Raw genomic sequence first — 15998 nt, 5'->3', positions numbered from 1 at the left:
CCACCTCTAGTTTTTCTCTGCCACCTCTTTTTTCGTTCAGGCTGGTGATCATATTAAAATCGCCCCCTAGGATCCAGAGGGGGTGAGCTCTGGTAGAATTGAGCTGTTCTACCATATTTAACAGAGTGATTTTTCTTGCAGCCTCCTGAGGGAAATATGCATTAGAAAGATGCCCATGCAGATTGGTCCCATGGATGTGGAAAGAGGCCTGAATTAGATTGTGAGCAGCGTGGGCATCATTTATTGAAACAACTTTTGGATCCCAAGCGATGGCTAGACCACCTGATGCTCCGGAGGCATCAACTGCGACGGAGTGACACCCTGGCCAGGCTTTTGAAAGAATGGGGCCAAGGGTTTGACTTGTGCATTTAGTTTCCTGCAGGAAGAAGACTTGAGGTTTTTCCATCTGTATCAGATTTTTGATCGAACGGACTTTTGAGGGGCCATTTAGACCCCTTATATTCCACGAAATGAGTTTCATTGAGAACTTCCTTCACGGGGCGGGAAAAACTTGGTAAGTTTGGGATACCTACCAGATTCTACAAGCATCTCCCCCAGGAGAATAGTCCTCTGTAGATCAGATTTCCTTCCTCTCTTCTTTGAGTCTTTAAAGAGTTTCTTCCCATCCCATGGGCTTCCCTGCTAGATGCCTAGGGATTTTTGATGCTGCTGCGCTCGGGCAAGAGCCACAGTTAGGTTCTCGATCTGCTTCTCTGAGATCTGGTCAAAGTCCTTTTTTTTGCATGCTTGCTCAAGAGTGAAGATGTCTAGGTCTCCTATATCTACCATTTCATTTTCATCTTCCATGGGGGTGATCTGGTTCTCATTAGCCCTAGTATTGTCAACCTCCATGTTGCGGGGAAGGCCAGAGCTAGATTCGAGCGTCGAGCTAATCGGGGGCTTGGGGATGGCTTCCGAGAGGGGGTTATCAGAAATAGGGGTGGCTAGGATTTCAAAGCTATTGCTGGTAGAGGGTGGAAGCGGGGCTTGAGAGGGAGGTTTGGGGTTCAAAGGAGGGGATTTCTTGTTATGGTGGCACCAGTTCTGGACTTTAGTGAAGCCTTCAGCATCAGGGGTAGAGGCAGAGTCCGAGGGCTTACAAGGAGGCGCATTCAGAGGACAATCACAGAATAAATGGCCATGGGTATGGCATTTCCTGCATCTAAAAGGCACATGTTCATAATCTATGGTTTGCACCCATTCAAAATCATCGTGAGAGAGACTTACTGAGTCGGGGAGAGCTTGCGCGAGGTGCATGAAGACGCAGATCCGAGCATAGGAGGTGTACCGCCTGAGCTTTGTTTCCTCTGCAATTTTGATGAATTCGCCAAGACCGTTGCCAATATCCTTTAAGGATTCTTCGTCCCAATATTCCAGCGGCAGGGAGTAGAGTCGAATCCATACAGGCACCCAACTAAAGTCCTCTTTATCCGGGTTGAATCTTTCGATCCAGTCCCTGAGATAGAGACCTGAGGAGTTGAAAAAATAGGGGCCTTCATCCATGACTCTATTCTTATCTTCAAGGCAGTTAAAAATGGCAGTGAAGAATCCTTTGGGTATGAGTTGCAGTGTTACCTGCCCTTTTGGCTTCCATTTGGCCCTAATCCATGGATGTAGGGCTTTTTCAGCTAGCCAAAACCTGACGAATTTGCCAATCAGCGTGTGGTCTCTCATATACTAGATTTGGCCATTGATCTTGTCGCTCAGTAGCTTGATCTTGGGCCGTTCTGTTGCTATTGGTTTGCATGTAGCAGAGGTGGCTTTGGGTGCCTCTGTAGTGCCTTGCGTTTCCATCATTTTGTCCTCTGGACTGTCCGGCTTATCACCCGGTGGAAACTTCTACGTATTGTTGTCCTGCGGTTTTTTGCTTGTTGCAGAGCCCTGTGCATTACCTTGAATAGGTTGGTTTGTGTCGCCTGACATCTTTTTGGACATCTCAGCATTGACGTTGGGGGAGGCATTGAGAGCCTCCCCCTGAGATGCTGCCATTGAAAGGGATCAGCAGATGTAATGACCCGGAAGCGAGCTGGGTCAGTGATTGTTGGCAGAACTGTTTGCAGTGTTCGGCGCCGTAACAGGGAGGCTAGAAACCCTAGCCCGAAAGTTGCAGAGCCTTTTTTCTTCCTATTTTTTAATCATAGATCAATCTTATCTTTAAGATATTATTTTAATATTCTCTAGGTAATCTCACCCTTTTGTGCTACTCTGTCACAAATTTGTAATATGAATTTAATGTACAATTAAGATTTCATGTGCTTGTGTATGTTGGTATTATATCCTTATTTTGGCCTTCATCTTGGTCTTCTTCATAGTCCAACTCTAAAATGGAGTCTACATCCAATTGTTCTAGGTTCTCATCCTATTTTCTATTGAATCTTTCCTGCATAAACATGTTTGTCATTATCCCATCTCTCAGAGTCCACCTCAATTGAGCCTATGACAGACTAGATCTACAAGGTTTACTAGTATGATTATTGTCAATGACTTCCACAGTTTGAACTAGTACAAATTCCTTTCTTTTAACAACTTGTCTAACTTGGTTGCTACCAATTGATTTGAATTTTCCATCTGTTTCTTAGTTGAGGAATAACTATTCACATTCTCTACAATAGAAATTTTATGTAGAAACTTAGAACATCAATCACATCGTGGGTGAGCTATTATTTGTCAATGTTGTTGTAGTGTGGGAGTTTAAGCCCTCTATAGCAGGCACATGATGTTCTATGATTGAGAAGTTTCTCATGGGTTTAATGAATAAACTAGGACTTCCAAATAGAAATAATTCAATATGGAACTCAGGTTCCTATAGGAGGAAACTATAGAAACAAAAAACTTGCAATTTCCTGTGTGTTCAGGGACTGCTATTCGCATAGACTAACAACTTTTAAGGGTTGTTTGCACTTATTTATGGCATGTGATCCTTAATTACTAGAATGAAAGAAGTTATGCCCTTTTTAAAGTCCATTCATTTGTCTGTAACTCTGTAGTATAAGAAGTCTTACTGGTTTTCTCCATACTCACCTTAATATTTGTAGTGTTTTCAACCATGGTTGTCTGATTAGTCTATTTTCCTTATGATTGTAGCAAGAATAGACATGGATGGGTAATAGAAATTTAGCAGACTATTGTTCCTATTCTTATTTCTATATTGTTTGATCCTTAGAGGTAATTTTTATTGTTGTCTTCCAATATTCATTATTCTAAGCTTGTTGAACTTTCAATGTTTAATCAATTTGAATTTTCATTGTGTAAGCTCAAGGACTAGAATTTTCTAGAGCCTAAACATGATAAGGTGGCTAATTTATTTGGTATAATACCTAACAGCCCAAGTTTTTAGTGAAATATATGGCCAAAAGGTTAGTCATTTGAGGCTTTTGGATGGTGAGTACTACAGGACACTAGTGCTCATAAAACTCACTATTTTACAATTTCTCTATTATGATTTTCATGTAAGCCCATGAAATAAGGGCATAAATTAGCATGTGACTAAACGATGAACCAGATGCAAAGAGTGATATAAATGTTAAATTTTCCCCTAGTGTGCGTTGATTAAAAAATTGAGGCTTGGGAGAGTATGCAAATGTCTATGGAATGAAAATGAGGAATTAGATTGCACTAAAATAGATGACCATGGAAGCTCCATTTCAAATCAAATGATTGTTGAGAATGTAAATTATGTGGGAGATAAGAGAACATTACAACACAAATTATGTTGCAACCAAGCCACTAAAGATGAAAAAATATTTATAGAAAATTTGAACAGTGATGACTGTTGGATTTTTGGGATGGATCATACCTTAATTTGTTGTGATAGTTATCATGTTGCATATCATTCTAGATGTGTCAGTGTTTTCAATGCCATTTTACCTGAAGGGGCTTGGTATTTTCCTCTATGTTTGGTAAAATAAAGAACCAAAGGACTTGGGGCATAGAGTGGTTTTCAAGGACTTGATATATTGGGTTACGATCCAACTGGATGCATATACTACTCTGCCTGTGGTTACTTGTTAGCGTAAGCTAAACTTATGATGGCTTGAGTTACTAGTCTTCTATTAATTTTTTGTATGGATTTTTTACTGAGGTTTTTTATGATTATAATGTTGAATATGATTAGGCTACTTTTATGGAAGGAAATAATTGTATTGAAAGACATTGTTCACAACTACATGGTCCTTTTATCAACTTGAGGATTTTTTGTTTATATTGTGTTTGGGAATATTTTTCGATTCAGATGTGTTTCAATGTCCTTATCATTTTATTTCTTGCATTATATATATATATATCTATATATATATATATATATATATATATATATATATATATATATATATATATAGATATTAATTTTTAATTTTTTCTCTCCTAGTTATATTGTTTATAAGTGCCAATTATTTGTCTTTCCCTTTATCAAGACTTTCAACACATTTCAATATTCACACTCGTAGCAATCTTCTGGCTCTGAATGGAAGCTTTCAATGGAGTCAATAATTTATGGCTTGCCATGCTAGACAATTTCATTCCTTCCATTGTATGCACTTTCTTTTGGTCTAATATAGGCTTATATTTTCATTTAGCATAGTTCTAAGGATGGATGTTTTACGTTAGGATGCCTTCTGGGCACATCATGTTTGGAGTTAGTTATAGGTGTGTCACTTTTTAAGGAAATAATCTTTGAATTATTGTTTTCCTTTGGTTAATGATGCATATGAGAGTAGACTCAAAATTACCATGCTTTTGAGACCACTTTATGTTGGATGTATTTAATTCAAAGGTTTTCTTTCAACTATATTGTCATAGGTTAGATTCTTCCTTTGATCAAGCTATAATTCACAAGTATTACAATAGAAATGATACTGTGAAGGTTTTGAAGATATTAGACTCATCAGCTGCTCTATGTAATAATATATGGAATACTTTTGTAGAATGCCAAAATTTCCCGATCAAATATAGTGATGGGAGAAAGCATAAATTGAGCATAAAGGCAGATAATTTTCTTGATAAATTCTCATCAGAATTATCTGCTATATTTGTCTTATAGTCTTTTATTCAACATAATCGAAATAAAGGGTATATATATACATCTCTAGGTGCCCAAGAGGATGTAAACCTCAAAAAGGTGGCATCTCAAAAATTGGAGGGTCTCCATCATTGTGATGTAGTGGGATGAAAATAAGATTATGAAGTATTTGTTATGGATCAAATATATGATAATACTCAATTAGCAAGTTCTGGAGGTTCTTTGGAAATTACGTCATTGAATAATGTAAAAGAACAACATAAAAATTTAGAGCGCTATTTTACTGGTTTAGGTGCTCCTGGATGTCCTGGATTTACTAAAATCATTACATTACAGCAAGAACTACTTATTGAAATAGATGTTGGTAGCACAACTGTCCAAGTGGAACAAGTGAAAAAGTCTTATATGGGCACCAAATCTGTAGTGGGCCAAAAACTTTTTACTATCAATTTTTCAAATAAGGAAGTGACCTTTCATACAAATGCATATATCAATCAATATGTTTTAGGTGATATGGCTACATCAACAATTTCAAATTTAGTAGTCAAAGGTGCTCAATATTGACTAGTGAATGCATGAGTATCTTTAAAGAAATATCCATTAGCAACACTTGCAAAACAAGTAAAAATATTTTACGGGGAAGTTGTGCAATTCTACTGTCCATGTTTTTGAAAGACAATTATGGAAGTGCCAAAGGAATGATGTGGACGATGCTTTGTGTGTAAGTCATCTCCAGGTTTTCACAACCATTGTCAGTTGAATATAGTTACTGCAAATATTATGGCAAGAGCTACATAGATGGCAGGTGGGCTCCATATAACAAAGAATGGTAATGGTCATTTTCCATCAATTGTAGCCTATATACTATATATGGAGGACCAATTACATTGCCTTTGGAGGGTCCATGGGATAATGCATCCTATAGAAAACATTGGGCAAGTCCATTGAACAAGCTTCAATTGTTGCCGAAAACAAATATTATCTTATGAAAGTAAGAATTTATAAGATTGATTTTTTTGCAGTGTAGATTGTTTGAGAATTGCATTTTGAAATTCTTAGAATCAAACACCCAATTATTTAACTTAAGTTGATTTGTTTACATTAATTTCTTAATCATGTGAACTATATCGAGATTATAATATCTTAATTATCTCTTATTCATGAGATTGTATGATGATTGTGATTTAGCTGAATTATTTTACCCTTTTGTCATTGACAGCTAGAAATGAATATCAGACCTGTTGCACTTGTGGCAACTTGGACCAAACTTGTTGATGATTCCTCTACTATGGTCTTTGGCAATCGAATTGGTACAATTTTAGTTGGCCTAACCCCAAAACGTGGAGGCCGTTTTCAACATGGTCAAAGGCATTCTGGTGCTGGAAAAATAATATATGTGTCAGTGGATGCTAAAATGTTTGGAGTTAATTGGTGGAGGGGTGGAATATTTTCAAAGAAATCACTTTACTAGAAAGTCTTACCTTATAATACAACTCGGTAATCTAGACACCAAGGTTTTTTTTTCAATTATTTTCTGAGCTCCTTAGTGTCTTTATTTGTTCATTCATTTTGGTTTTACTTTATCTCAGGTTTCTAAATCCTTACATATTATAAATTTGTAGGTGGCTTCAAAAGAATACCTAGTATTTATTACAATGAAGGTTTAAAAATCCCCAGTAAAAGTAGATAGTATGCATGACGAGTTGTTGTTTAAATGGAAATGAGTGTATGACAACTAGTTGTATAGTTCTGCAGTCAGTTTGCAATTTCGTTGTTTTTCTTAGGTTGTAAGCAAGTGGCCTTCTATTCATTTTATATTCTTGAAATTATTTACATATAAGGAAACTTGATGCTTTCATTAGATGGGTTGAAATTTTAAATTCATAAGATTCATGTCAACCTAAAATGGTAGGAGAAAAAGAGCCCGTTGTCTTCAAGAAGACTGTTATTTTTGCCAAGAATTCATAAAATGGTCTGATAAAGTATTTGTTAGAATTTGGGAAATTGAAAGCCATTCCAACCTCCATTATTAAACATGGAACAAAGATTCAGGAGGTCTTAGATGCTACATGCAAGCATTGGCTAGGAAAGTATCATGTGCTTATGTGCTTGTTGAAGGAATTTGAAGAGGAAGTACAATTACTTGCTTACCCAAACAAAGGTTCAAAGAAATTTCATAAGGTTCATGATAGACTCTCAAAAACTTCCAAGTGGGATGTGTTTATTTGTTTCAATATGCTTTATTCTAAGTTTTTTGAACTTTCAATTTTTAATCAATTTGTATTTTCATTGTGTAGGCACCAAGACTAGAATTTTGTAGAAACAATAACCTGGCCAGTTTATTTGGCAGAATACTTAACAATGCAAGCTTTTAGTAAAATTTGTGGCCAAAAGCTTAGCCATCTGAGGATTTTGGATGGTGATTACTACACGACACTAGTACCTATAAAAATTATTATTTTTTAGTTTCTATATGCTGATGTTGTGAAAGCTAAAGAAATAAGGGAAACAATTTGCATGTGGAAAAATGATGAGCCAGATGTAGAGATTGATATAAATGTTGACTCATCCCCTAGTGCGTGTTTATTTATAAAATTGAGGCCTGGGAGGGTATTGTTATGAAACCAGCTCACAAAAAGATAGAAAAGAGAGATCAACGCCTTAGAATTCAGCCTCTTCGAGGGGGAAACCTCCTTTACATTACACAAATGAAAAATTTTTGGATGATACAAATGAAAAGACCTCCTTTCTCTATATAGGAGTCTAAGGGGTCATAACATAATCAGAGCCGACATAACAATAATAATGTAAGGGCACAATAATAGCAATAGTGGGCTTCTATGGGGCACAATAGTAACAATATGGGCACCACATGGGTACCTCAATGTAATAAGTGGGTTGTACTAATAACAATAAGGGGTTACACTAGTAGTATAGGGGCCTAACATGCCCCTCTCCTTCAAAAAACGTTGTCATCAATGCTTGAGTAGTTCTTGATGTTTTTGTATAAAATTCTTGTCCTCCCATGTGGAATCTTCAGTGGGTAAGTTCTTCCACTTGATGAGATACTCTGAAATTGATCAATTTCGTAGCTGTCGAGTTCTTGTTTCTCTGATTGCTCCATGTTCCAATATTATTTTTCCTTCCTCTTCAATTTCTGGCAATATTGTTTGAATTGGGATCTTTTGCAACTTTTGAATAAGTGGCCATACTTCTTCGTCCTTCTTCCATTCATCCCTTGCTTCGTTTATCCAATCTGGTTGGATAATAGAAATAGCACAAAACAATGCTTCCACATCCTCATCCTTGAAGAGCCTTCCCATTTGGTAAGGTCACCATTTTTTAAGTGCATGTAGTATTGCCAACATTTCCTTCTCATAAATATCTTGCTTGACATGTAGCAGTAAAAATACCCAATCACCTACATCAAAACATTTTTCACTACGATGTTTATCTACATGTTGTTTCATTTGATTGTGCACCAAAGTGGCGTTATCCTTTAAAAGTTGGAGAACTTGTTGTTGGTGCTCGATGTGATCTTTCACTACTTGAACCTTTTTCTTCTTGATATGTCCTTCTATCTCTAGAGTTTGAAGAGTGGTAATTTCTTCCAATCCTTTACAAGATATGGTCAGATTCATTTCTTGATGCTCGATGTGATCTTTCACTTCTTGAACATTTTTATTCTTGATATGTCCTTCTATCTTGATAGTGTGAGGAGTGGTAACTTCGACCAATGAATTACAAGATATCGTTGGATTCATTTCTTCTTTCTTGATGTGATATTTCACTTCTTGCACCTTTTTCTTCTTGATATGTCCTTCTATCTTGAGAGTTTGAGGAGTGGTAATTCTTGCCAATGCTTTACAAGATATGGTCTGATTCATTTCTTCTTTCTCTGGGGTGGGGTCCTGGCATATATCTTCTTCTTTTGATGTTTCTTGATCCTTTTCTTCCTCCTCTTCATATTCTATGTAAAATAATTTCTTCTCAGCACACTTATGACCATTAGTGCATTTGCTATCACAATTGTAACAAAGCCCTTTTTCTCTTTTTTCTTCCAATTATTGTGGTGTAACCCTTGTAGGTTGTGGAAGGCTAGGAGAAACAACACTTCCATCTTTATAGTTGTGAGGGGTATGCTTCCTGGTTTCCATAATTTTACTTTCCACTATGTCACAAAGCCCTTTTACTCTTTCCAATTGTTGTGGTGTTGCTCTAAAGAAGGCGTTGCTCTTTGTATCCTCATAATGTGTTATCATTTCCTCCATGAGAATTGACCACGTAACAAGTTGTTTATGAGAACAAAGCCCTTCATACCATAAAAATTGATCCGGTTCTAAATATGAAGATGCAATACATACCTTTTGCAATAGTGTTACACCATGTAGATCAAAATATTTCTCCATCTGAAGTATCCAATTTACCGGATCCTTGCCATCAAACTTCTTCATCTTGCTTTTTCTTGATTTTAGGAGCTCGATCTTGAAACGACTATAACTCTGTACTTTCAGATCTTTAAGTTTTTAAATTGCAACCTATAGTAGCCCTATGTGTCCTCTTTCCAATGCCACCAGTCTAATCCAAATTGGATTCTCCAAGGAAGAGTTATGCACAATCTCCCAAGATGACCTGATTATAGACTAGTTCAGTAGAGCAAAGTTGTACAACGTGCCACGAGTCACTGTTTCAACCTTTGGCTCTGAAAAATATATACAAGAAACTACAGTCCGTCCTCTTTCTATACCTTCTTATGAAATTTCAATCCGATGCTCAGAGAGAAAGTTATGATGATTTCCCCAGGTCACCTGTTTGGAATGTAATTCAGTAGTCTGCAAAAATACCAACTTCCTCAGATCATATCTCTGCAAATATAGCACAAAAAGCTCCAAAATTCAGACCCGAGATTCAGCACGATTTCTTCTCAAATGGGTTTTGTTTTTAGCTTCTGAAACATCTCAAAAAAAAATGTTATAGCGAAAATGCCACGATGACCTGTTTGGAGCAGCGAAACCCTAGAATCCAAAGATCTGATACCAAATGTTATGAAATCAACTAACAAAAAGATAGAAAAGAGAAATCAACACCTTATAATTCAGCCTCTTTGAGGGGGCAACCTCCTTTACATTACACAAATGAACAATTTTTGGATGATACAAATGAAAAGACCTCCTTTCTATATATAGGAGTCTAAGGGGTCATAACATAATCAGAGCTGACATAACAATAATAATGTAAGGGCACAATAATAATAATAGTGGGCTTCTATGGAGCACAATAGTAACAATATGGGCACCACATGGGTACATCAATATAATAAGTGGGTTGTACTAATAACAATAAGGGGTTACACTAGTAGTATAGGGGCCTAACAGGTATGCAGACATCTATGGAAATAAAATGAGGAATTAGACTACACTAAAACATATGACCATGGAAGATCCATTCAAATCAAATGCTTGTTAAGAATGTAAATTATTGGGGGGCAGGGGAGGGAGAGAAGACAACATTACAAGGAAAATTACACTGTAGCTAGGCCACTAATGATGAAAAAAGGAAGATTTGTAGAAAATTTGAATGGTGATTGGTGCTACCTTTGTGGGATGGATGGTACTTTAATTTTTTGTGATAGTTGTCCCGCTACATATCATTCTAGATGTGTTGGTGTTTTAAAAGATTTTTTACCTAAAGGGGATTGGTATTTTCCATATTGTTTTTTGAAATAAAGAACCAAATGACTTGAAGCATTGAGTGGTTTGTAAGGAGCTAAGATATCTTGGTTATGATCCATATGGACATGTATACTTCTCTGCCTATGGTTACTTGTTAGTGTAAGTTAAATTTTTTATGGCTCGAGTTACTAGTTTTCTATTAATTTTTTCTATGTATTTTGTACTGAAGTTCTTTATGAGTTTTTATAGGTCTTTTATGAATGAGGTTCACATGATTGGCTTGAATCCCCATTAATCTTGTAAATTTTTCTATATGGTGTGGTTTCTATAAGGAAGTGGTTGAATGCCCAAATTACTAGCCAACAAATGCACATGTTTGTGGCTTTTGGCTTCCATCCATGGATTGGGAATTCACAAGCCAAATGGTTGCTCAGAACTCTCATCATACTTCTCTAAAGCCAAAAACTATGCATCACTTGAAATCATGTCGAAATATATTTTCTCCAGCCATTATAAGTAGTTTTCTTATGGAGGATTTTATGAACAACTACAAACCCATGTTCATAGGACTAAGTTCTATTAGGAGCATGGGATATATTTAAAACCCCAAACATATGATTTTATTAATGAAGGTAGTTTTGGAAGCAACTAGCTACATAATTATCCTTTTCTAAACTAGTTATCCTCCTTTAGATGCCACCATAAAATCTTTTGCCACAGAATTTTTGGGTGCCAACAAACTTCATGATGCATTTGCCAGTTATTGTGAAATCAATCCTTACCTTATTAAATATGGAGTACAACTCTTTAAAAATAAGATTATTTCCTATTATTGTTCCATGTCATATAGTTTGCTATTGCATAGACATTTTGCAGCAATGCATCACAGTGGAAATAGAACAACTATAGTAGCATTACATGCTAGAGTACCCCGGAGAATTTTCCCTTTCATACTAGACCAATTTTGTTGGACTGAACATATGAATTGGATGGGGATTGCTAAAGAAGAAGCATCTTATCTCGGATAAAAATGCAGATAGTGTTATGAAAGCTACAAATCCCCTTTGGACTCAATCCATATAGTTGTGGTTGTTGAAATGAAACAAACCTCCATGTTTTTTCACATTATTTTGTCAACACATATTGAGCATTTCCTCTGATATATCTATTCTTCGATCAAGTCCTTAAAAAATTAATGGATGTTTGATTTCTTCGCCAACTAATCAGACCAAGGAAAACATGAGAACTCATAACTCCAAGTCTAATGCATTCGATGATGGACGAGGTAGAGGACAATTGGTTTATGGGTGTCGTTTCTTTTATACATTTTGTAGACCTACTGCTTTGGCCTAATTCTCCTTGATGCCTTATTCAGGTGCTCACAAACTCTTGCAAGTTTCCTTCTTTTGCTTTACTTATAGTTGGGCTTTTGTATTATATCTGCTTCATTTCTCCCTTGTGTTTTTGGGGCCTTTAATGTGTCAATTTTGGGGGTTTTTTTTAATGCAAAAATAGGGTTTCATTTTGTGCCACTTTAATTTTATAAGTAATTATATGTGAATATGAATCCACACTAGATGGGGTTACTCATTTTTCATTGATTTTGGTTAGTGTGCTAATGTCATGTAAATTTTGGTAGATCATATGTCTTTCCATCTTAGATCTTGTAGAAATTTTCAAATTTCAGGTTAAGTTTGTTGAAATTGAAGTATGGAGTCTCTCTAATCAAAGAAAGTGTTGATAAATCCATTTGCAGTTTAAATATTTGTTGAATCACATATTTGGAGTGTAATTTCATTTTCGAATTCCATCAAGCTGCCATTAGCAAAGGTTGTTTTCCATGCTATTAGACATATCCTCTTTTGGAAGCATAAAGGTGGAAAACATATCATTAATGTCAGCATATGCCCACATATACTCTTTCACAGAGATCCAGTGGTGTATATGTGTGCATATACTACTATTAATGGGTTGTTGCTCAATGCTTACTTTTTACTACACAATTGGATGTCTCCACTTTTGGAAATAAATAATCACTAAGCAGCATATCATCAATAAAACACATATTTCATTAAATTTGGAATTAAACAGTGAATCTAGAATTTCAAAAAAACCAAAAAATTGAATTATAGTGGTGTCCTTGTAATAAACATTTTCCAATTTTAATGAAATATGTGTAATAACCATATATACCCATATATACACCATTGGATGCATATACACAGAGATCCAACATTTTTATGTGTGCATATAATGGCATTAATGAGCTATTACTGGGTGAGTATTGTCTTTCGTAGCTTTTAGGATTATCCACTTAAGAGGCAGGTCTTAGTGCAACACTCATCTGATTTGATTTTACTTGAAAAAGGCCAATTGTTTTGTTGTCTACTACTGCATTTGCATAAAAAACAGTTCTGAATTTTGATCTAACCTCAAATCCAATCCACATCCTTGACATGTGAAAACACCCTGAGAATTGGTCAATCTCTCTTTTTTTTAACATTCAACAAGAAAGGCTTCAGTTCTTGCAACTTGGAAAATCAAGATGGTTAGAGTCATACCTTGAAAGGGTTTCTGATATTGCAACCTTTAATTTGGACAAATGGAAAGTAGCATTCAGGGTTATATACTTGAGAGGTAGGTATTAATTCAACACTCGTCAAGTTTGATTTTACTTGAAAACACCCAAGTTATTGTTTCCCTAATACGTCCTTGCACAAAAGCATATTTCAAACCTTTGACCGCAAATTCAACCCACAATCTTGGCATACAAATTAGCACCAAGAATACAATGGTAAATTATATTTGTTCTAACATTAAAGAAAAGGGGTTTTTCTTCATGCAACCTAGAAAATCAGGAGGATTACAGTCATCCCTTGATAGTCTTCAATGCAACCTTGAATTTGTATAAATCAAGTTGACTATCTATTTTCAAAGATGCCAAATTAAATTTGTGATAAGTGGATATGGAATATCAATTATCAATAACAAGATATATTCCTTCACATATACAAGTATATTCCATTGATAGATACATGACTATTAACTAGAGGAAGAAATTTGTTGTACGATTGTAATTATATTTGTATATTTTTATGCATTCTTTCCATGTATTCAAAGGAATAGGCCAAAAAATGAACAATTTTTGAGTTCCATGGGTCCAGGAGAAAACAGCTTGCCTTAAATGTTTTCCTACTATCATAACTAGAAGCCTGGAGATAAAATTTACCCATGGCACTTTTGCTTCTACAATTGTTACAAGCTAATGTCTTCTTTGTTGTTATTTTGGATGCTCATTTCTGGTTCTCACATCCACTATGTAATATTCTTGGTAGTACTCTATTTATGATTGCTTCAAGTTCATGGCATGTTTTCTGTGATTTTAGGTGCTTATTTCTTTCTTTATTATGGAACAGGTAACATGGGAGGAGGCATATATATTACAAAATGTGAAAAGAGTGAGCCCATGGTTGGTTGAGTTGGTTTCCAATATGCCACCGATTCAAATGACTCCTTTCCCTTAACCAAAGAAGAAGCTAAGAGTTACTCAATCTCCATATTTCCAACTTGAAGGGAAAGCAATCATGGGGCTTTAGATGAGTACAGTTCGCAATAACCTGCTAAGGTAGATTAACGCTTGGCATGGTATTTTAGACAATGTTCTTGTGGGAATCCAGGGAGCCAGAAAAGATCACATTTATGGGATCTCTTTATCAAACGTTTTTACTAACAAATTTCAAAAATGGTTGTTCATTAAGCATCCATCTCACCAAGAGCAATGGGTTATATCAAATTGTATCTACATAGAGCTTAACATAGGAAATTCTCCATTCAATGATGGCTCTGGTATGCAGAGTAGCCCTTCTTTTATGATAGCAGTAAATTCATCACAAAATGGATATAAAACCAGTAATTGGTCGAGTAGTAGCTCAACCACAAAAGTGTCATCCTTTATGTTGTTTGGGAAGCCAATAAACACAACATTGTCTCGTAAATGTTACAATCAGTAGGAATTTGGATTAAACTCCTTAGCTGGGGACACTTTTCACATGCTTACTGAGAATGGTTCACCAGGGATAACCAGTAACACCTCAAGTAATGGAAATCAAGAAGATTTAGAAAAGGTGCAAAAATTGATCACAAGTGGGAGAGATGGGACCAAATTATGTGAAATTATGGTTTATGACTTTCTTATGGGGATATCCTGGATTTTACAAGAACTAAGGGTATCAAAAATATTTAGCGATTTAAGGATCAGACCTTGATTCTAAAGTTGGATAAGGATAAACAATAAATACAATTTAAGACAACATTGTTCATTGTAAATTATTCAAAGAGAGTGAAGGATTTGGTCGAACTTTAGATCTTTCATTGTTTTGTACATAAGTGCAACTCTATGACAGGGTGGCAAAGATTTTTGGTATTGAGGAATTAGAGTTGTCAAATTGTGTCCTCTATAAAGGTTTGGGCAGATCCATGAGGCATGCTAGAGATGAACCATACAAGTATGTATTATATCTTCCTAGCTTGCAATCTATTAGTTTGAGGGTAAATGCTTGAACATAGTACCATATTATGAAAGAATATTTTTGGGAATCTATTTTGGTGCTTAAGTTTGATAAGCAATAGTCAAGAAAGTGGGGAAAGGTTCATGTTTAGTTTAAACATAAATATTTCTGCAAGGCTTTGTTCTATTTTATATTGCATATCATTTATAATGAATTCTCTTGTGTGGGGAACATAGAATCATTGGACACCCAATAAAATGACATGTGATCATTATATTTCACTGAACAGTTTCAAATTTGTTCAATTTCTAAAATCTATGTTAATACGGCCTCAACAAGTTGGCTTATAATAATTTAAGTTGTTGTGATTGAACAAATAAGTTATACACAATACTAGTTCAAAGACGACTTTGAATTTGATTTGTACATTTTTCTTTGATTGCAAGGATTTCATGAAGACTATGAGGATGCTTACAATTGTATCTGACTCTAGAAGTGACGACATGGCAAGGTAAGACTGTTTAGTGCTATATTGCGTTCATGATTCTTCTAGTACCTTCTTGTTGGCTTCATATTCCAATGTTTATCTAACTTAGCTATGTAATTAATGTTGGCATTATGATTCTGGTATGGCTCTATGTTACAGATGTTGTACTTGATGGCAACACCCTCAAGTGGCAATGCTCTGATCAGGCTCTCAAAATGTTGAAAATTAAGAAGTACGCAGGAGAATAGTTCAGAAGATGCGTACACGCAGGTACATCATGAAGGAACTGCGGCCACCCACACAGGTCACCCGTT

General features: G+C 35.7%; 1 pseudogene; it reads left to right on the top strand.

The window, feature by feature from the left end:
* Positions 1–5191: 5191 nt before the first annotated feature.
* LOC149160463 (auxin response factor 18-like) lies at positions 5192–15712 on the top strand (annotated as a pseudogene).
* The last annotated feature ends 286 nt before the right edge of the window (positions 15713–15998 follow it).

This window comes from Pinus tabuliformis, chromosome 5_2 (assembly GCF_031772625.1).
Source record: "Pinus tabuliformis cultivar Carrire ecotype Pingquan chromosome 5_2, CPIR1, whole genome shotgun sequence".
Classification (NCBI taxonomy): domain Eukaryota; kingdom Viridiplantae; phylum Streptophyta; class Pinopsida; order Pinales; family Pinaceae; genus Pinus; species Pinus tabuliformis.
The sequence above is the reverse complement of the archived record's forward strand: the minus strand, read 5'-3'. Positions and strand labels throughout refer to the sequence as shown.